The sequence below is a fragment of the Pseudophryne corroboree genome, chromosome 7, assembly GCF_028390025.1.
Source record: "Pseudophryne corroboree isolate aPseCor3 chromosome 7, aPseCor3.hap2, whole genome shotgun sequence".
NCBI lineage: Eukaryota > Metazoa > Chordata > Amphibia > Anura > Myobatrachidae > Pseudophryne > Pseudophryne corroboree.
In genome coordinates, this window is record NC_086450.1 from 160963187 (window position 1) to 160985016 (window position 21830).

General features: G+C 44.8%; 1 long non-coding RNA gene across 1 annotated transcript; it reads right to left on the reverse strand.

The window, feature by feature from the left end:
• Positions 1-18038: 18038 nt before the first annotated feature.
• Positions 18039-20759, reverse strand: LOC134943477 (uncharacterized). Its single transcript, XR_010181561.1, has 6 exons — positions 20696-20759; positions 19986-20027; positions 19602-19682; positions 18957-19019; positions 18185-18208; positions 18039-18068 (listed from the first exon to the last, which is right to left on the reverse strand). It is a non-coding gene; the product is annotated as an uncharacterized LOC134943477 (long non-coding RNA).
• Between the last annotated feature and the right edge of the window lie 1071 nt (positions 20760-21830).

Sequence of the window (21830 nt, forward strand, 5' to 3'; positions counted from 1 at the left end):
AACTACGGGATAGTGTCAACACGCTAAAGCAGTCGTTTGACGACATGAGACGGCCGGACAATCAATTAGTGCCTGTCCAGGCGACTCAAACACCGTCAGGGGCTGTGAAACGCCCTTTGCCTCAGTCGGTCGACACAGACCCAGACACAGGCGATGATTCCAGTGGTGACGGTGACGAATCAACCGTATTTTTCAGTAGGGCCACACGTTATATGATTTTGGCAATGAAGGAGGCGTTACATTTAGCTGATACTACAGGTACCACTAAACAGGGTATTATGTGGGGTATGAAAAAACTACCTATAGTTTTTCCTGAATCAGAAGAACTAAATGACGTGTGTAATGAAGCGTGGGTTGCCCCTGATAAAAAGCTGATAATTTCAAAGAAATTATTGGCATTATACCCTTTCCCGCCAGAGGTTAGGGAGCGCTGGGAAACACCTCCTAGGGTGGACAAGGCGCTAACACGCTTATCTAAACAAGTGGCGTTACCCTCTCCTGAGACGGCCGCACTTAAAGATCCATCAGATAGGAGGATGGAAAATATCCAAAAAAGTATATACACACATGCAGGTGTTATACTACGACCAGCTGTAGCAACTGCCTGGATGGGCAGTGCGGGGGTAGTTTGGTCAGAGTCCCTGATTGAAAATATTGATACCCTGGACAGGGACAATATTTTACTGTCGTTAGAACAAATAAAGGATGCATTTCTTTATATGCGTGATGCACAGAGGGATATATGCACACTGGCATCACGGGTAAGTGCTATGTCCATTTCGGCCAGAAGAGCTTTATGGACGCGACAGTGGACAGGCGATGCGGATTCAAAACGGCATATGGAAGTTTTGCCGTATAAGGGGGAGGAGTTATTTGGAGTCGGTCTATCAGATTTGGTGGCCACGGCTACGGCCGGGAAATCCACCTTTCTACCTCAAGTCACTCCCCAACAGAAAAAGGCACCGACTTTTCAACCGCAGCCCTTTCGTTCTTTTAAAAATAAGAGAGCAAAGGGCTATTCATATTTGCCACGAGGCAAAGGTCGAGGGAAGAGACAGCAACACGCAGCTCCTTCCCAGGATCAGAAGCCCTCCCCGGCTTCTACAAAAGCCTCAGCATGACGCTGGGGCTTCTCAAGCGGACTCGGGGACGGTGGGCGGTCGTCTCAAAAATTACAGTGCGCAGTGGGCTCACTCGCAAGTAGATCCCTGGATCCTGCAGATAATATCTCAGGGATACAGGTTGGAATTAGAGACAGATCCACCTCGCCGTTTCCTGAAGTCTGCTTTACCAACGTCCCCCTCCGAAAGGGAGACGGTGTTGGAAGCCATTCACAAGCTGTACTCTCAGCAGGTGATAGTCAAGGTACCTCTTCTGCAACAAGGGAAGGGGTATTATTCCACTCTTTTTGTGGTACCGAAGCCGGATGGCTCGGTAAGGCCTATTCTAAATCTGAAGTCCTTGAACCTGTACATAAAGAAGTTCAAGTTCAAAATGGAGTCACTCAGAGCAGTGATAGCGAACCTGGAAGAGGGGGACTTTATGGTATCCTTGGACATCAAGGATGCGTATCTCCACGTTCCAATTTACCCCTCACACCAGGGGTACCTCAGGTTCGTTGTACAAAACTGTCACTATCAGTTTCAGACGCTGCCGTTCGGATTGTCCACGGCACCTCGGATCTTTACAAAGGTAATGGCCGAGATGATGATTCTTCTTCGAAGAAAAGGCGTATTAATTATCCCATACTTGGACGATCTCCTAATAAGGGCGAGGTCCAGAGAACAGCTAGAGATGGGATTAGCACTGTCTCAAGAAGTGCTAAAACAGCACGGGTGGATTCTGAATATTCCAAAATCCCAGTTAATGCCGACGACTCGTCTGCTGTTCCTAGGGATGATTCTGGACACGGTTCAGAAAAAGGTTTTTCTCCCGGAGGAAAAAGCCAAGGAGTTATCCGAGCTTGTCAGGAACCTCCTAAAACCAGGAAAGGTGTCTGTACATCAATGCACAAGAGTCCTGGGAAAAATGGTGGCTTCTTACGAAGCGATTCCATTCGGCAGATTCCACGCAAGAATTTTCCAAAGGGATCTGTTGGACAAATGGTCAGGGTCGCATCTTCAGATGCACCTACGGATAACCCTGTCTCCAAGGACAAGGGTGTCTCTTCTGTGGTGGTTGCAGAGTGCTCATCTATTGGAGGGCCGCAGATTCGGCATACAGGATTGGATCCTGGTGACCACGGACGCCAGCCTGAGAGGCTGGGGAGCAGTCACACAAGGAAGAAACTTCCAGGGAGTATGGACGAGCCTGGAAACGTCTCTTCACATAAACATTCTGGAACTAAGAGCAATATACAATGCTCTAAACCAGGCAGAACCTCTGCTTCAGGGAAAACCGGTATTGATCCAGTCGGACAACATCACGGCAGTCGCCCATGTGAACAGACAGGGCGGCACAAGAAGCAGGAGGGCAATGGCAGAGGCTGCAAGGATTCTTCGCTGGGCAGAGAATCATGTGATAGCACTGTCAGCAGTGTTCATCCCGGGAGTGGACAACTGGGAAGCAGACTTCCTCAGCAGACACGATCTTCACCCGGGAGAGTGGGGACTTCATCCAGAAGTCTTCCACATGCTGGTAACCCGTTGGGAAAGACCAATGGTGGACATGATGGCGTCTCGCCTCAACAAAAAACTGGACAGGTATTGCGCCAGGTCAAGAGATCCGCAGGCAATAGCTGTGGACGCGCTGGTAACGCCTTGGGTGTACCAGTCGGTGTATGTGTTTCCTCCTCTGCCTCTCATACCAAAAGTATTGAGAATTATACGGCAAAGAGGCGTAAGAACGATACTAGTGGTTCCGGATTGGCCAAGGAGGACTTGGTACCCGGAACTTCAAGAGATGATCACGGAAGATCCGTGGCCTCTACCTCTAAGGAGGGACTTGCTTCAGCAGGGTCCCTGTCTGTTTCAAGACTTACCGCGGCTGCGTTTGACGGCATGGCGGTTGAACGCCGGATCCTAAAGGAAAAAGGCATGCCGGAAGAAGTCATTCCTACTTTGATTAAAGCAAGGAAGGAAGTAACCGTGCAACATTATCACCGAATTTGGCGAAAATATGTTGCGTGGTGCGAAGATCGGAGTGCTCCAACGGAGGAATTTCAACTGGGTCGATTCCTACATTTCCTGCAATCAGGATTGTCAATGGGTCTCAAATTGGGATCTATTAAGGTTCAAATTTCGGCCCTGTCGATTTTCTTTCAAAAAGAATTGGCTTCAGTCCCTGAAGTCCAGACCTTTGTTAAGGGAGTGCTGCATATACAGCCTCCTGTGGTGCCTCCAGTGGCACCGTGGGATCTAAATGTGGTTTTGGACTTCCTAAAATCTCATTGGTTTGAACCACTAAAAAAGGTGGACTTGAAATATCTCACATGGAAAGTGACCATGCTTCTAGCCCTGGCTTCTGCCAGGAGAGTGTCAGAATTGGCAGCTTTATCTTACAAAAGCCCATATCTGATTTTCCATTCGGACAGGGCAGAACTGCGGACTCGTCCGCATTTTCTCCCTAAGGTGGTGTCAGCATTTCATCTGAACCAGCCTATTGTAGTGCCTGCGGCTACAAGTGACTTGGAGGACTCCAAGTTACTGGACGTTGTCAGAGCATTAAAAATATATATTGCAAGGACAGCTGGAGTCAGAAAATCTGACTCGTTGTTTATATTGTATGCACCCAACAAGAGGGGTGCTCCTGCGTCTAAGCAGACGATTGCTCGTTGGATCTGTAGCACAATCCAACTTGCACATTCTGTGGCAGGCCTGCCACAGCCTAAATCTGTAAAGGCCCACTCCACAAGGAAGGTGGGCTCATCTTGGGCGGCTGCCCGAGGGGTCTCGGCATTACAACTTTGCCGAGCAGCTACGTGGTCAGGGGAGAACACGTTTGTAAAATTTTACAAATTTGATACTCTGGCTAAGGAGGACCTGGAGTTCTCTCATTCGGTGCTGCAGAGTCATCCGCACTCTCCCGCCCGTTTGGGAGCTTTGGTATAATCCCCATGGTCCTTTCAGGAACCCCAGCATCCACTAGGACGATAGAGAAAATAAGATTTTACTTACCGATAAATCTATTTCTCGGAGTCCGTAGTGGATGCTGGGCGCCCATCCCAAGTGCGGATTATCTGCATAAATTGTACATAGTTATTGTTAACTAATTCGGGTTATTGTTGAAGGAAGCCATCTTTCAGAGGCTCCGCTGTTATCATACTGTTAACTGGGTTTAGATCACAAGTTGTACGGTGTGATTGGTGTGGCTGGTATGAGTCTTACCCGGGATTCAAAATCCTCCCTTATTGTGTACGCTCGTCCGGGCACAGTACCTAACTGGAGTCTGGAGGAGGGTCATAGGGGGAGGAGCCAGTGCACACCACCTGATCGGAAAAGCTTTACTTTTTGTGCCCTGTCTCCTGCGGAGCCGCTATTCCCCATGGTCCTTTCAGGAACCCCAGCATCCACTACGGACTCCGAGAAATAGATTTATCGGTAAGTAAAATCTTATTTTTTTGCACCAGGACCAGGCGCAGAGCCCGGTGCTGGTTCTAAAAAGATGGGGGATCCCGTGTCCATTTTTTCCGTATTCCTTCCGGAATTCGACTGCAATTGCATATACAGTACTGTACCCCTTAATGTCACTGCTTACAGTATACAGTATTTAGACATGAGCTTGTGTACAGTATCTGTCATGAGGTGCTTTTTTCACTGACACTATAACTTTTTTCTATTGTGATATACTGTACAGAGGCGGCAAACTAGCCAAACGGGAATAATCAGCTTCTGCAGAATAAAATGAGATGCTACAGTACATGCCTATATTCTGTGAGTGACTGCGGCTCTATGAAATTAAATCAGAAAATTTAAATATGAAATGCATTACTAATGTGTGGCATTACTGTACTGTATGTGTATAAGGTGTACTACAATATTTTCTGGTGTAACATAAGGAAAGGGCACTACTGCATGGTCTAATGCAGTGGTTCTCAAACTTGGTCCTCAGGACCCCACACAGTGCATGTTTTGCAGGTAAACCAGCAAGTGCACAGATGTATTCATTACTAACTGACACATTTTAGAAGGTCCATACAGTAGGTGGAGCTAATTTTTTCACTTGTGATTCTGTGAGACCTGCAAAACCTGCACTGTGTGGGGTCCTGAGGACTGAGTTTGAGAACCTGTGGTCTAATGTAAATAAAGATGAATGTGGTGGGGTGTAATGTGAATAAGGGGCATTACTGTTAGGAGTAATGTGGTACTATGATATGATGTCATGAGAATAAGAGACACCACTGCATGATATAATGTGAATAAAGTTGCAGTACTGTGTTGTGTCATTTCATCTTCGGGTATTATTGTGTTACCATGCCCCTTCCCAGCAAGAACATACTGTACACTGTTTTGGGCTGGCACTAAATGTGCACATTGTTCTTATTTAGATTATAGGGGGTAGGAGCGCCAAAATGGGTGATGGTGCTGGGAAAGGGGTGCAGGGTTAGAGGCGGAACTACGTAGCATCTGTGCAAGAGGGCATCAGCCAAAATCTAGCCTAGGGCATCATGTTGGTCAGGTTTGGCTCTGATAATACTGTATACTGTACTCTTACTGTACTTTGCATTCAATACAGATACTGTTTGCACACAGGTTTTACATGAATCATTGGCAATGCTGCAGGAGTGTCTCATTAGGCAATCTAAAATATACCACGACTATGGGTGGGGATACAGTAGGGAAGTTCTGTCACCATAAGCTGTCTGCTGTGTATAGCATATTTCCATCTGAGATGCATTTGTGTGTTTGTAATAAGAAAAAAACATTTTACTGTACATTTAGTGGATACAGTATTTCTCCCCCATAATGACGTATCATACTGTACAGGTACCCTCATGTACTGTACCGTACCATACTGTAAAATTGAATATTTATTGGAAAAACATCAATATTAATGTAAAAATAAAGTATTACAACATCCGATTCCATGTACTGCACTGATCAAAATGTACAGTACTCTTATTCAGGACTTATAAAACTGAAAATAACTGTTCATACAGTACACATCAATAACATTACTACTGTATAATATTCTACATTAGTTTATGCAATAATCAGACAAAGGCAATTTTATCATTTTTTTTAATAATGCACCAATTTAAAATTTTAAACAGAAAATACAGAACTACATATCTGTGGCTTGACCATTTCTTTCAACTACAACAGGTAATACTTTATACAGGTGATTTATATAATTATTACAATGTTCAGGTGTGAGTACTTCTAGCCAAAATTTCTTTATCCCATCCACCAGTTGCTGTTTTGTTGTTGGCTTTGCAACACTCCTAACGTACCTCTTCAATTGAGCCCACACTAATTCGATTGGGTTCATGTCTGGTGATCTAATTAAAAAAAAAAAAAAGCGTATAGAAAAAATTAATTACAGTACATTACAGTAAATAGAGAAAATTAAACATACAATATTGTACTGTTTATTAAACAAAAATTTTTTTTACAGTACTAGAGTGCTATCCAAAATTTTACTTGTACACTGTTGAAAGAATACTCACTCTGGTGGTGTGCGTTCCCAATTCATACCTTTCTCTTCCATAAATTTGGCTGAGGCGGAGTGTTTAGGATCATTGTCTTGGAATATCCTATGGTGAGTTGGGTAATATTTATTCACAAATGGCACCATACATTTCTCTACTATTGTTTCTTGGAAATATTTCTTATCCATGATTCCTACAGAAATCAAAAAATGTTGTTCATTAATAAGCAACTCCTTTTATTGTGCAGTTACACGTACTCTACAGTACAACATGTATTTTTACAGAACACAGGCACACAATAAAGTATAGTACTGTACTGTACCTTCGAAAAATAATAGGGGACCAGCTCCTAATCGTGATATGCCTCCCCATACATGGATTTTCAATGGATGCTTTGGGCGTGGTTTTAAAGAGATATGGTTACGTTTCCTGAATGACATTCTGGAGAACCGCTCAAGGGCAACAGACGATTCATCTGTGAAAATGACATCATCAAATGTTTCACCACTCTCAATCCATCGCCGTGCCTGTTCCACTCTCTTTTCTTTATTCACATCTCTTATCATTGGAGATATCCTGTGAAGAGCCAAAAATAATGAAATCAGATACAGTTATGAAATTACAGATTTACAGATTACTGTATATACAGTAGACTGTATGTGCAGTATACTGTATTATATACCTACTGTATACATTAAACTGTACATACAGTACATTAAGTTACATACAGAGTAATATATATATACATACTGTACATACACACAAACACACACACACAGTATACAGTATGTAATCATCACAATAAGCCGGCAATGCTTCATTGCTGTCTCTGAGTGCCTATACAGTAGGTATCTCTTTTGGGATAGAATACTGTATATACAGTATATACACACACACATACTGTATATAGTATAAAGTACACACTCTGTATAATGATTTATGGCATTATTATATCACGTATCAAGGGATTATTAACAGTGCATTTACTGTATGGTTTATACTGCTTTCAGTATTTTACCTTGTTGCGCCAAAGGTCCATCCCATTTTCCGTCGCATCCTTCTGATGCTGGTGGCCGATATGTCCAGGTCATACTTGGAATGGAGAATTCGTTTTATTTGCAGAGCAGTACGCTCATCATCCTCACGAGTTAGTTCCTCCACAATTTGTTGCACTCTCCTACAGTACAATACAGTATGAAAAATATGAATTCATGAACAGCACAATCACAGTTACAATTGATGAAGTTTTTATTTTATTTCAAAAAAATTGTTTATGGTATAAAGCAAGTCATTTAAACATTACAGTAGTGTACAGTACGTACCATGTGCATTTTGTAGGAAATACAAATCTGGGCGTTGTTCTCTCGAATGCATGATAGCGCACCGTTTCTAAAGTGACTATAATGCCACTTTCCTTGAGCCATGCATGGATCTCTTTGATGGTTTTATTTTCTTTTTTCATGTTGGCGATTATCTTGCTCATCGTTTTGTTGATAGTTACTGGCATGTTGTCCAACTATAATTCCTGTATGGAGAGAAAACATTTGTGAATACTGTAGTCTAAAATTTACACATCTGAAAATGCATAAGAGTTTTATGATAGAAGTTAATACTGTACATGTTTACTATCCAGTACCTGATGTTCAAATTTAAGTATTGTATACTGTACAGTACTGAAAATACAACTTCAGTGTTATGGACTGCAATTAGTTTCCTGTATGAAACAGATACAGTACAGTAACTAACCCTCCTTGGAAGTGCATGGGCCCTGTGAGACTTACAGTAGTGTACAGCATAAGGGTCGACTGACATGATGTACAAGCATTACATACAGTACATGTCAGTACTGTATGTAAATTCTTCAATTATTGCCTAACAACAATGCTGCTTACTGTATATTAAATACTGTAGGCCTAGAAATGTGCATCTCAATATAGTAGTTAAAAACACAGGGGCCTATGTGGATAAGCGAGTTCTATGCACACAAAAAATGGCCACCGACCGTGAACCCCCAGCACGTGGCAGCGCTCGGATATGTAGTGAGATACAGTATGGCATACATTTCACAGTTCAGGGGGCAATGCTGAAGGAGCGTCACAATCCCCTAGCTCAATTACATTGGGATAAGCGAGGTCTACTGTATGCACATTACGGTATACCGAGCTGGATCGCTTAGCAACCTGACAAAATGGCCGCCGACCGTGAACTCCCAGCACGTGGCAGCGCTCGGATATGTAGTGAGATACAGTATGGCATACATTTCACAGTTCAGGGGGCAATGCTGAAGGAGCGTCACAATCCCCTAGCTCAATTACATTGGGATAAGCGAGGTCTACTGTATGCACATTACGGTATACCGAGCTGGATCGCTTAGCAACCTGACAAAATGGCCGCCGACCGTGAACTCCCAGCACGTGGCAGCGCTCGGATATGTAGTGAGATACAATATGGCAGACATTTCACAGTTCAGGGGGCAATGCTGAAGGAGCGTCACAATCCCCTAGCTCAATTACATTGGGATAAGCGAGGTCTATGCACATTACGGTATACCGAGCTGGATCGCTTAGCAACCTGACAACATGGCCGCCGACCGTGAACTCCCAGCACGTGGCAGCGCTCGGATATGTAGTGAGAGATGGTATACATTTTAAAATACACCGGGATAAGTTGTACAGGCCATGGAGCAATGCACAGGGACATTCATCATTTACGTACAGTATATAAATAATTGTAAACCGTAAATGAAAGAATTACCGGTCAAATACTGTATGACGAAACTGTGTCAATGAGCTGGAACAGTATGGCCTGTGAAGAAGTTATCGAAGGCAGAAACGGAGAGCAAATTATCAGGAGATTTCTGAAAGGTCGGAGAAGATCCACACAGCAAGTCTGCCTACGAGGAAACAGCTTTGCAAAGTGGGTAGCGGGGCGGTGACTGAGACGCTCTTTTATTCACATTCACACAAAAGGAATTCTTACCGCTGTGATTGGTGCCAATATAGGCGCATTCATCCTTACACCAATCACAGAGCATACTGTACAGGTACTTTTGAATGTGAATAAAAGAGCGTCTCAGTCACCGCCCGCTACCCACTTTGCAAATCTGTTTCCTCGTAGGCAGACTTGCTGTGTGGATCTTCTCCGACCTTTCAGAAATCTCCTGATAATTTGCTCTCCGTTTCTGCCTTCGAAAACTTCTTCACAGGCCATACTGTTCCAGCTCATTGACACAGTTTCGTCATACAGTATTTGACCGGTAATTCTTTCATTTACGGTTTACAATTATTTATATACTGTACGTAAATGATGAATGTCCCTGTGCATTGCTCCATGGCCTGTACAACTTATCCCGGTGTATTTTAAAATGTATACCATCTCTCACTACATATCCGAGCGCTGCCACGTGCTGGGAGTTCACGGTCGGCGGCCATGTTGTCAGGTTGCTAAGCGATCCAGCTCGGTATACCGTAATGTGCATAGACCTCGCTTATCCCAATGTAATTGAGCTAGGGGATTGTGACGCTCCTTCAGCATTGCCCCCTGAACTGTGAAATGTATGCCATATTGTATCTCACTACATATCCGAGCGCTGCCACGTGCTGGGAGTTCACGGTCGGCGGCCATGTTGTCAGGTTGCTAAGCGATCCAGCTCGGTATACCGTAATGTGCATAGACCTCGCTTATCCCAATGTAATTGAGCTAGGGGATTGTGACGCTCCTTCAGCATTGCCCCCTGAACTGTGAAATGTATGCCATATTGTATCTCACTACATATCCGAGCGCTGCCACGTGCTGGGAGTTCACGGTCGGCGGCCATTTTGTCAGGTTGCTAAGCGATCCAGCTCGGTATACCGTAATGTGCATACAGTAGACCTCGCTTATCCCAATGTAATTGAGCTAGGGGATTGTGACGCTCCTTCAGCATTGCCCCCTGAACTGTGAAATGTATGCCATATTGTATCTCACTACATATCCGAGCGCTGCCACGTGCTGGGAGTTCACGGTCGGCGGCCATTTTGTCAGGTTGCTAAGCGATCCAGCTCGGTATACCGTAATGTGCATACAGTAGACCTCGCTTATCCCAATGTAATTGAGCTAGGGGATTGTGACGCTCCTTCAGCATTGCCCCCTGAACTGTGAAATGTATGCCATACTGTATCTCACTACATATCCGAGCGCTGCCACGTGCTGGGGGTTCACGGTCGGTGGCCATTTTTAGTGTGCATAGAACTCGCTTATCCACATAGGCCCCTGTGTTTTTAACTACTATATTGAGATGCACATTTCTAGGCCTACAGTATTTAATATACAGTAAGCAGCATTGTTGTTAGGCTTTACGCTACCCACTTTGCAAATCTGTTTCCTCATAGGCAGACTTGCTGTGTGGATCTTCTCCGACCTTTCAGAAATCTCCTGATAATTTGCTCTCCGTTTCTGCCTTCGAAAACTTCTTCACAGGCCATACTGTTCCAGCTCATTGACACAGTTTCGTCATACAGTATTTGACCGGTAATTCTTTCATTTACGGTTTACAATTATTTATATACTGTACGTAAATGATGAATGTCCCTGTGCATTGCTCCATGGCCTGTACAACTTATCCCGGTGTATTTTAAAATGTATACCATCTCTCACTACATATCCGAGCGCTGCCACGTGCTGGGAGTTCACGGTCGGTGGCCATGTTGTCAGGTTGCTAAGCGATCCAGCTCGGTATACCGTAATGTGCATAGACCTCGCTTATCCCAATGTAATTGAGCTAGGGGATTGTGACGCTCCTTCAGCATTGCCCCCTGAACTGTGAAATGTATGCCATATTGTATCTCACTACATATCCGAGCGCTGCCACGTGCTGGGGGTTCACGGTCGGTGGCCATTTTTTGTGTGCATAGAACTCGCTTATCCACATAGGCCCCTGTGTTTTTAACTACTATATTGAGATGCACATTTCTAGGCCTACAGTATTTAATATACAGTAAGCAGCATTGTTGTTAGGCAATAATTGAAGAATTTACATACAGTACTGACATGTACTGTATGTAATGCTTGTACATCATGTCAGTCGACCCTTATGCTGTACACTACTGTAAGTCTCACAGGGCCCATGCACTTCCAAGGAGGGTTATTTACTGTACTGTATCTGTTTCATACAGGAAACTAATTGCAGTCCATAACACTAATATTAAGCCCACTCCATTATCCACTCCTCCCCTGTGTATTAAACACCCCCTACCACCCTGGAAGTCATGTACTGTACCAGGGCCCCTTCATTCAGCACAATGCCCCCTTCTACAGTTTAGTGTTCTCCTTCCTGCCCCATCTGTGCAGTAAAGGAATAATTAGCAGAAATTATTTCTCCAGGTCCTACTGTACATACTGAGCGAAAGATAGAACCCCCCCTATCCCCCGCGGAGCATCAAAGCTGCCGCTGATAGCTCCCCCCACCCCTTCCGCTGGTGAGTGGGTAGGGGCCCCAGTGCATTGCTGTGTCCAGGGGCCCACACTGCTGTTAAAATGGCTCTAGTAATTGAGCTAGGGGATTGTGACGCTCCTTCAGCATTGCCCCTGGACTGTACCATACTGTATCTCACTCCATATCCAAGCGCTGCCACGTGCTGGGAGTTCACGGTCGGTGGCCATTTTGTCAGGTTGCTAAGCGATCCAGCTCGGTATAACGTAATGTACATAGACCTTGCTTATCCCGGTGTACTACAGGTATGTGCAGTAGTACTGAATGATTGCTATCACTTGTGGTGAAACACCTATCTTATCAAATACAGTAACTACTGTACAGTATAGTTGTTCGCACAGGTGATGGTAATCATACTGTATATTTAAACTGAAGTCCGTAACAGAGCATTCTGTCCCTCCTGCAGAGGTTCTTGTTGGGAGGCACAGGGAAAAAAGGCAAATACTGTACAGTATTTGCACTTTACTGTTGTGCACTTTATTTGAAAATGTACAGTTGTTTGCTATTTTTAGCATGCTGTGCTTTACATGTTTTCTTATTGTGGTTTTTATATTTTTAGACAAAAGACAAAGAATGCAGACTACCAGATTTTACGGGAGTGCCAAAACCCACCCATCAGTGGCACAGAAACTTGCTGCATTAGTCCCACAAAAGAAGAAGAAAACTGCCAAGGCGGCTCAGAAAGAAAATGTGGTGAAACCACGAAAAAATGCCAAGGCAAAGAATACGTTGGAGATGATATGTGGTGTGGCAAATGATGTAATTGTTCCATCTCCTGCAGATCACAGTGTTCAGCCAATGAATCTGGAAATACCGGTGCTAGAGGACGTGACAAACACGCTGCATCAGGAAGCTTCTTTTTTGGACCATGTAGCCACCCCTGGACAAGAAGACATGACACATTCACCACGAAGAAGGTTGCATTTCACAGATGTGAACACCAAAGTGCAGGACTGCCAGTGTACCTGTCCTGTTTTACTAAAGGAGCTACTCAGTAAGGTGACCAATATGGAGTCAGAAGTTGGTGGACAGGTCAATCAGCTGCAGACCGATGTGGCTGGCCTTAAAGAAGGCATAAAGGAACAGATGGTAGAAGCCATGAAGAAAGTCATTGAACAAACGAGGGAAGAATGGCAAGTTGGAGTTTGCCGCACCATCATTGCAACACACCACCAAGCGGTTCAAGTCAGCGGCCTGGACGACCGAGGCCTGGAGGACCGCAGAGGAGGCCTGGAGGACCGCAGAGGAGGCCTGGAGGACCGCAGAGGAGGCCTGGAGGACCGCAGAGGAGGCCTGGAGGACCGCAGAGGAGGCCTGGACGACCGCAGAGGAGGCCTGGACGACCGCAGAGGAGACCTGGAGGACCGCAGCGGACTGGACGACCGCAGAGGAGGCCTGGAGGACCGCAGAGGAGGCCTGGAGGACCGCAGAGGAGGCCTGGAGGACCGCAGTGGAGGCCTGGAGGACCGCAGAGGAGGCCTGGAGGACCGCAGAGGAGGCCTGGAGGACCGCAGAGGAGGCCTGGAGGACCGCAGCGGACTGGACGAAGTCAGCGGCATGGACGACCGCAGAGGAGGCCTGGAGGACCGCAGAGGAGGCCTGGAGGACCGCAGAGGAGGCCTGGAGGACCGCAGAGGAGGCCTGGAGGACCGCAGAGGAGGCCTGGACGACCGCAGAGGAGACCTGGAGGACCGCAGCGGACTGGACGAAGTCAGCGGCATGGAGGACCGCAGAGGATGCCTGGAGGACCGCAGAGGAGACCTGGAGGACCGCAGAAGAGACCTGGAGGACCGCAGAGGCCTGGACCACAGCAGCGGACTGGACGAAGTCAGCGACTTGGGCGAACGCAGAGGAGACCTGGAGGACCGCAGAAGAGACCTGGAGGACCGCAGAGGCCTGGACCACAGCAGCGGACTGGACGAAGTCAGCGACTTGGGCGAACGCAGAGGAGGCCTGGACGACCACAGAGGCCTGGAGGACCGCAGAGGAAACATGGAGGACCGCAGAGGAGGCCTGGAGGACCGCAGAGGAGGCCTGGAGGACCGCAGAGGAGGCCTGGAGGACCGCAGAGGAGGCCTGGAGGACCGCAGAGGAGGCCTGGAGGACCGCAGAAGAGACCTGGAGGACCGCAGAGGAGGCCTGGAGGACCGCAGAGGAGGCCTGGAGGACCGCAGAAGAGACCTGGAGGACCGCAGAGGAGGCCTGGAGGACCGCAGAGGAGGCCTGGAGGACCGCAGAGGAGGCCTGGAGGACCGCAGAGGAGGCCTGGAGGACCGCAGAGGCCTGGACCACAGCAGCGGACTGGACGAAGTCAGCGACTTGGACGACCGCAGAGGAGGCCTGGAGGACCGCAGAAGAGACCAGGAGGACCGCAGAAGAGACCAGGAGGACCGCAGAAGAGACCTGGAGGACCGCAGAGGAGGCCTGGAGGACCGCAGAGGGCTGGACGACCGCAGAGGCCTGGATTCAAGTGTGCTGTTGCCAGGAACACCAATGATGACCAGCACACCTGCTCACAGGCCACTTCGCAATACATTCGGAGGCTCTCTGAACAATATTGCCCTGGCTGTCATCTCAACTTCCCTGGACGACCATCTGTACAGAGCTTCAAATGGACATATTCAGAAATATGCATATTCTCTGTTCCAGCACCATGTACGGTACGACAAATACTTGACGTGGGCCAATCGTGTGAACTTTGATGGTTCCAAGGGCAAACTTCCGCTGCCCAAAAATCTGGTACATGACATCATGGCTAGGTGTGAACGCCGCGTGAGGATTGGTGATCCAGAAAAGAGGAAGATAAGGGATACCATAAACTCTGTGCTGAGAACGAAGAGGAAAATGACTTGGAAGCTCGACTATGATGAAACCAGATCATTACCTACCTCCTAGCTTCAGCACATCAGCTTCACACAGCTGAAGCTAAAAAATTGTGTCAATGTACCTGTATGACCTGTACATTTTCTGGGGCTGCATGCACTGTGCTGAATCCACTTGGAGCAGCTCGGTTACTCAAAGGGGAGTGCATGAACTTGGCTCACCACATTCCTGGTAATGTAAGGGCCTGTTACAAGTTGCCCCTTTTATTCCTGTTGATTTTTTGGGCGCTGCTGTATCTATCCAGTAGCAGCCGAGTCCATTGTGCTGTGTCCATCTGGGGCCTTGGGCTGCGTTTCCATCCAGGGGCTGCTGTTGTCAGTCCTCTATTCTGGTGTCCGTATGCGACAGTGTTAAAAAGCAAAAGACAAAAACGAAAAATAATTCAAAAAAGCAAAACCTAAAAATAAAGTACAAAAACCATTACCCCGCACCACCACCACAAAAAAATAAATTATAAAAATGTTAAAGTTGATATTGTTACTGTATTTGTGCTGTTACCTTTTGATTAAAGTACCGTACAGTATGTGTGATGTTGGCTTTATTACAATACAGTACAGTATGTGTGATGTTACATGTTCCAAATGATTTTGTCCGTAAATAAAGTGTTTCTTAAAATAAACATGACGTGGTTTCCAATGTTTGTATTCCCAACTTCCTGTACTGTATAAATTAGTACTACTGTATGATGGGAATTCAATTAAGAGTGGTATACTGTATGTAAAACAACTTGGTTAGGCATCTTGCATTTCATATTTTAATAAAAACCACAGGAAACTTCTATTTTTAAAAGTTTATTGAAGAAAAAAAAGGTGTTTTTTTTTAAATAAAGTTTGAAAGTTAATTAAAACAAAAAAGTAGTTTGTTCTTCGTTACATTCTTTTCTTGTGTATATAGATATCTGTGGGGGAAAAAAAAAAAAAAGTATTAAAGTAAAGACACTCATGTTCATTTGTTTTCCAAGAAAATTTGTGGAACCACACAGCCCAGCAATAAGTCATGCTGGGCTGTGTGGTTCCACAAAAGGCATGCGGTACAAAGTGAAATAGTGGTGTCAGTGGTCAGCACTTTGACACGCTAACATTTGTGGAACCACACAGCAATGGCTGACACACATAAAATGGCTGACACACACAAAATGCCTGACACACACAAAATGCCTGACACACACAAAATGCCTGACACACACATGCTGGAGTGAAAACACATGTTTGCCAAACAGTCGACAGCACATGTCGGCCAGATGGCCGACCAAACTTGCTCCAAATCACCCCAAACTGGCCAGAAAGCACCCCAGCACACTCAGGAGGTACTGTACACCACAGCTAAATTAGGAGAGAATTTCATTACAAACAGCCAGATCTTGCAGATTATCTGCCAGATAATTGTATGGTGTACAGTATGCCTATCTTATACAGTAGAAAAAGATACTATACAATGGAGTACAAGAACAAAAATTTTTATTAAATAAAATTAAATTAAACTTAATAAAATATTAAAATAGTGGTCCACTAGGAGGTGGACCACCACCCGCTGGAGCTGGATGGCACGCTGCAACTGTTCTGTGGGAAAAAAAGGACAGTATTACAAAACAAATACTGAATACTTTACAGTGTAGTAATGGCAATACAGTACTTTACTCTATATTAGACAATATTGTTATTTACAATGTACAGTACTGTATTGTCAGTACAGTAAATCAAACACTACTGTATGCTGTCGAGGTAATTTAAACATTGCTTTAGTTTACCTCTTGTATAAGTGGGCTGCTGCCTGCCCGCTTCTGGGCCAGCCCACCTATCTTGCCCCTGTCTGGGGCCCCCATAAATAATTGGCACTATATTGGAGAAAAAAAAACATTTAGTCACATTCAAATAGTAAACAATTATTACTGTATACTGTAGGTACAGTATTATACTGTATTGCTGGTATTCAAAATATAAAGTACTGTACAAGAGTTTAGCTTCAATAGGTCATAAACAAATTGTCAAAGGAATTAAACACCACAGTACAAATACTGTAGACATTTACTGTATGTATTAGCAGTCATGACATTTCATGACCGCTTCAGAAAAAAGAGGGTTACAGTACTGTAGGTGGTGTTGTAGGGAGTACTATCCATAATAGTGGACTGTACTCAGAGCCAGCCATAAATAATATGATTCCCTAGTCAAGTTTTTGGATGCTGCCCCCTTGCACAGATGCTATTTCCGCCTCTGAGCCTGTACCCCTTTCCCAGCACCATCACCCCTCAACCATAGCAGTCGTCATTTTGGTGCTCCTCCAACTTACTGTACTGTATGTTTAAAATAGCAACAGTGTGCACATTCGGTGTGCATCCCAAAACGGTGCATGTTCTTGCTGGGAAGGGGCAAGGCCACACAGTAATTCCCCAATCTGAAATGACGCCACACAGTACTGCAACTTTATTCACAACATATCATGCAATAGTGTCTCTTTTTCTCGTTACATCATATGATAGTACCACATTACTCCTCAAAGTATTCCCACTTATTCACATTGCATCACATCATATTGCTCTTTGTTCACATTAGACCACACAGTAGTGCCCTTGCTACAGTATATGTTACACAACAAAGTACTGTATACACATAATGCTGCACATTAGTAATGCATTTTGTATGCACAGAATATACTGTAGGCATGCTGCATATCATATTAATCAGCAGAAGCTGCTTGTGCCCCTGGGCATTTGGCAAGTATGCCTATGCCTAGGGCAGGCTCAGACTGGAGATCAGTACGTAATCCCGCTGGACGGGATCCCGGCAGTCAAAATACAGACGCCGGAATCCCGACCACACAATCCCGACAGGGGCGGCGAGCGGAAAGCAGCCCCTTGCATGCTTGCTTCGCTCGCCACGCGGTGGGCACGGTGCCTCGCTACGCTCTACACACTATTATATCAGTAGTCAGGAAACGCAGCATGCATTTGTGGAGTGAAGAGGGTGAAAAAGGAGAGAAAGTACAGTTTGTACTGTAAGGTTATGTCAGAGGGTGTGAAGATGATCAGCTCAGTGTTATACATGTTACAGTAAGTTAGAATACAGTACAGTGCATTATGTATTTCTATTTTATTACCAGGTGTCTCCTCCACTGGTTGGCGACGGACTGTAAAAAGATAATACAGTACAGTTAGTCATATCAGTTTGACTTAAAATAATGTTGGAGAAAAAAAAAATACTGTAATTACAGTACCAACTATTGCTACTGTACAGTATATTTACCAAAAATGTATTCTGGCTCGTCGTCTGTGGGTAAAAGAGAAGAATATTATAAGATACAGTATACAGTAAAAAGTATAGTAATAGTACACTAGTGTCCAGGCCCAGTGTCAGGTGGGTAAAAAAAGGTATGCTTGTGACAGGCATGGTGATTCCAAGGGACCCCACCGAGACCATCAGAAAATTTGTGAGTGACCCGTATGCCGGTGATTATGACTAGAATAAGGTACAGTAGCAACTCTTTTTTCTTTTGAATTATGTATACTGTACAGTACTGTATGTGCATATTGTACAGTACACTTAAAATATTTAGCAGTTACTGTAGTGGTAATTTTTGGGATGACAGTATTAGCATACTGTAAGCATCCAACTGAGGCCCCCAAACAGATGCCGCCACTAGGTACAGTACGTGCCTCTCGTGCCTAATGGGAAATTCATCACTGACAGTATCTAGAGAGATGAATGGAGAGACAGTGACAAGGGGTGAGAGAGAGAGAGAGAGAGAAATTGAGTAAGATGGGTGTTTTTTTTAGAACAGGATGTTGTCCATACAGTAGCAACCAATCAAATATTACCTACTGTACTGTATTATCGTCTGTAAGTGTAACTAGATACTGTAAATGTTAATGTGGGATGTGATCGGTTGCTACTGTATGGGCAATATCACCAGTTCAAACAAAAACAATTTTCATCCGATTTCTACGCATTTGCCAGAAAAATCTGATGAAAAGTGCTACTCTGATGGCATCAGATCAATGTCAGTAATAATTCTTACCACTAAATGCAGCAGCATCATCATCATCCTCCTCCTCCTCCGTGGCCTGTTCCAGTGTAGGGCCTGTGAAAAAAAACATTAATGTGAAAAAAAAAAAAGGTTAATTCCAGGAAATACACATACCCTCCAACATGGTACAAAATGCTCTGGTTCTGGACTTCCCTCTTAATTTATTATTGCCATCACCTGTGAAGAAACAGCTTTCTTATCATATAACTAGTTCAACACAGGTGATGGAAATCATAAATTAAGAGGGAAGTCTAGAAACAGAGCAGTGCGGCGGGTCATGTTGGAGGGTCTGCATACAGAAACATAGAATTTGATGACAAATACTGTAAGAACCACTTTGCCCATCTAATCTGCCTCTTTTTTTTAACCTTTTATTTACATCAAACCTTATAACAATTTTCCCCAAACATCACATGATGCAAAGATAAATAAATAAAAAAATAAATAAAAAAAGAGGTGCAAGATGGAATTGTGATTGGGCCCTCCCAACCACCCTTATGTTATATAAACAGGGTCTGCCACACGACTGTGGCTGAAATGACTGGTTGGTTTGGGCCCCCACCAAAAAAAGAAGCAATCAATCTCTCCTTGCTCAAACTGGCTCTACAGAGGCACGATGTACCGGACTGGACTTACTTAATGGGTGCAGTGTGGTGAGGGACAGAGAGTCCTGGTCCTCCTCCTCCTCCTCCGCCACCGCCTGTGACAGTGTAGGGCCTGTGAAAGCAAAAAATCCATGAAATATACTTTTGTATTCTGTGTTGAATACAGTAAAGCAAAAATTCAGTCAGGAATTGGAGGAGGAGAGTAAATTTCGCACACAGAGACGAGAATGTCGAGGCCAGAATCAGGGGGTAGTGGAGGAGGGTTAGGATACCGTACCTCACCCTGTTGGGATTGCTGCAATCAGGATGCCACTGTCGGTCACCTGACCGCTAGAATCCTGACTGCTGGTCACGCAAACCCAACCCATTGGTTTAACACAATGTACAGTACAGTACAATACTGCAGTTTACTTACCAAGTTGGGGAGAGGGTTTTTCATCCTCACTGTCAATAATTACTGAGTTGAAAATAAAAAAATATTATAAACAAAATACAGTAGAGTACAGTTACTACAAAATTGCACAGTAGTACAGTGCTACAGGAGGCAGAGATATATTCATAATACAGTAGGAGCAGAATGACTGTCCAGCGGTAGGGGACATACAGTACTGTATTTAAAAGACCTGCTGTCTGGATCCCGACATTCAGAATGCAGAGTGTGGATTCAGAGTATGATTGGAGGGTTAGGCTAGTGGAGGGTGGGTCGGATGCACAATTTTGGGCACCATAATACAAAATGGATATCGTGGAACTACAAAAGGTTTAGAGGCGGGCGACCAAAGTGATGAAGTGGATTGAGAAGATGGAATACAAGGAAAGGCAGGCTAGGCATGTTTACATTGGAAAAGAGGAGATTAAGAGGGGACATGATTAACCTTTACAAATATACTGTATACAGTAAGGGGACAATACACAGGAACGGTTTTTGATAAGATGGACACAGAGGACACGTGCACAGTAACTCTTGTTGAAGTAGAGGCGATTTCGCACAGAGGCGAAAAGGGGTCTTCACAGTGAGGGAAATACTGTACAGTACATGTTTGGAATTCCCTGCCTGAAAAGTAATAAAAGTGGACTTGGTCAATACTTTTAAGAATGGGCTTGAGAAAATCCTACTGTACTTACTATAATCTGGCTCCTCTTCCCCCGAATCAATGGGAATGAGCTCCTCCTCTGTATCAATTACGAGGCGGTCTGTGTGTAAAAGATGACAAGTATTGTAAAATACAAAAATTACAGTAATACTGTAGGAAACTAGTGTGTCTGTAACAAAAAGTAATTATTACCACTTCCGGAGCTCTCGGATGCAGCAGCAGGTGGTGGTGGTGGTGGTGTTGGTACTGTGGGAAAAAAAATAACAGTACTGTAAGTGAAGCTGTCAATTGGAAACATGTACTGTACAGTATCCAGGACACATGTACAGTAGTGTAACAACGATGACAGTAGCACCAGAATTCTCGTTACACAATACCTGGCAGCGCAGCAGGTGGTGGTGGTGGTGGTGGTGGTGGTGGTACTGTGGGAAAAAAAATAACAGTACTGTAAGTGAAGCTGTCAATTGGAAACATGTACTGCACAGTATCCAGGACACATGTACAGTAGTGTAACAACGATGACAGTAGCACCAGAATTCTCGTTACACAATACCTGGCAGCGCAGCAGGTGGTGGTGGTGGTGGTACTGTGGGAAAAAAAATAACAGTACTGTAAGTGAAGCTGTCAATTGGAAACATGTACTGAACAGTATCCAGGACACATGTACAGTAGTGTAACAACGATGACAGTAGCACCAGAATTCTCGTTACACAATACCTGGCAGCGCAGCAGGTGGTGGTGGTGGTGGTACTGTGGGAAAAAAAATAACAGTACTGTAAGTGAAGCTGTCAATTGGAAACATGTACTGTACAGTATCCAGGACACATGTACAGTAGTGTAACAACGATGACAGTAGCACCAGAATTCTCGTTACACAATACCTGGCAGCGCAGCAGGTGGTGGTGGTGGTGGTACTGTGGGAAAAAAAATAACAGTACTGTAAGTGAAGCTGTCAATTGGAAACATGTACTGTACAGTATCCAGGACACATGTACAGTAGTGTAACAACGATGACAGTAGCACCAGAATTCTCGTTACACAATACCTGGCAGCGCAGCAGGTGGTGGTGGTGGTGGCACTGTGGGAAAAAAAATAACAGTACTGTAAGTGAAGCTGTCAATTGGAAACATGTACTGTACAGTATCCAGGACACATGTACAGTAGTG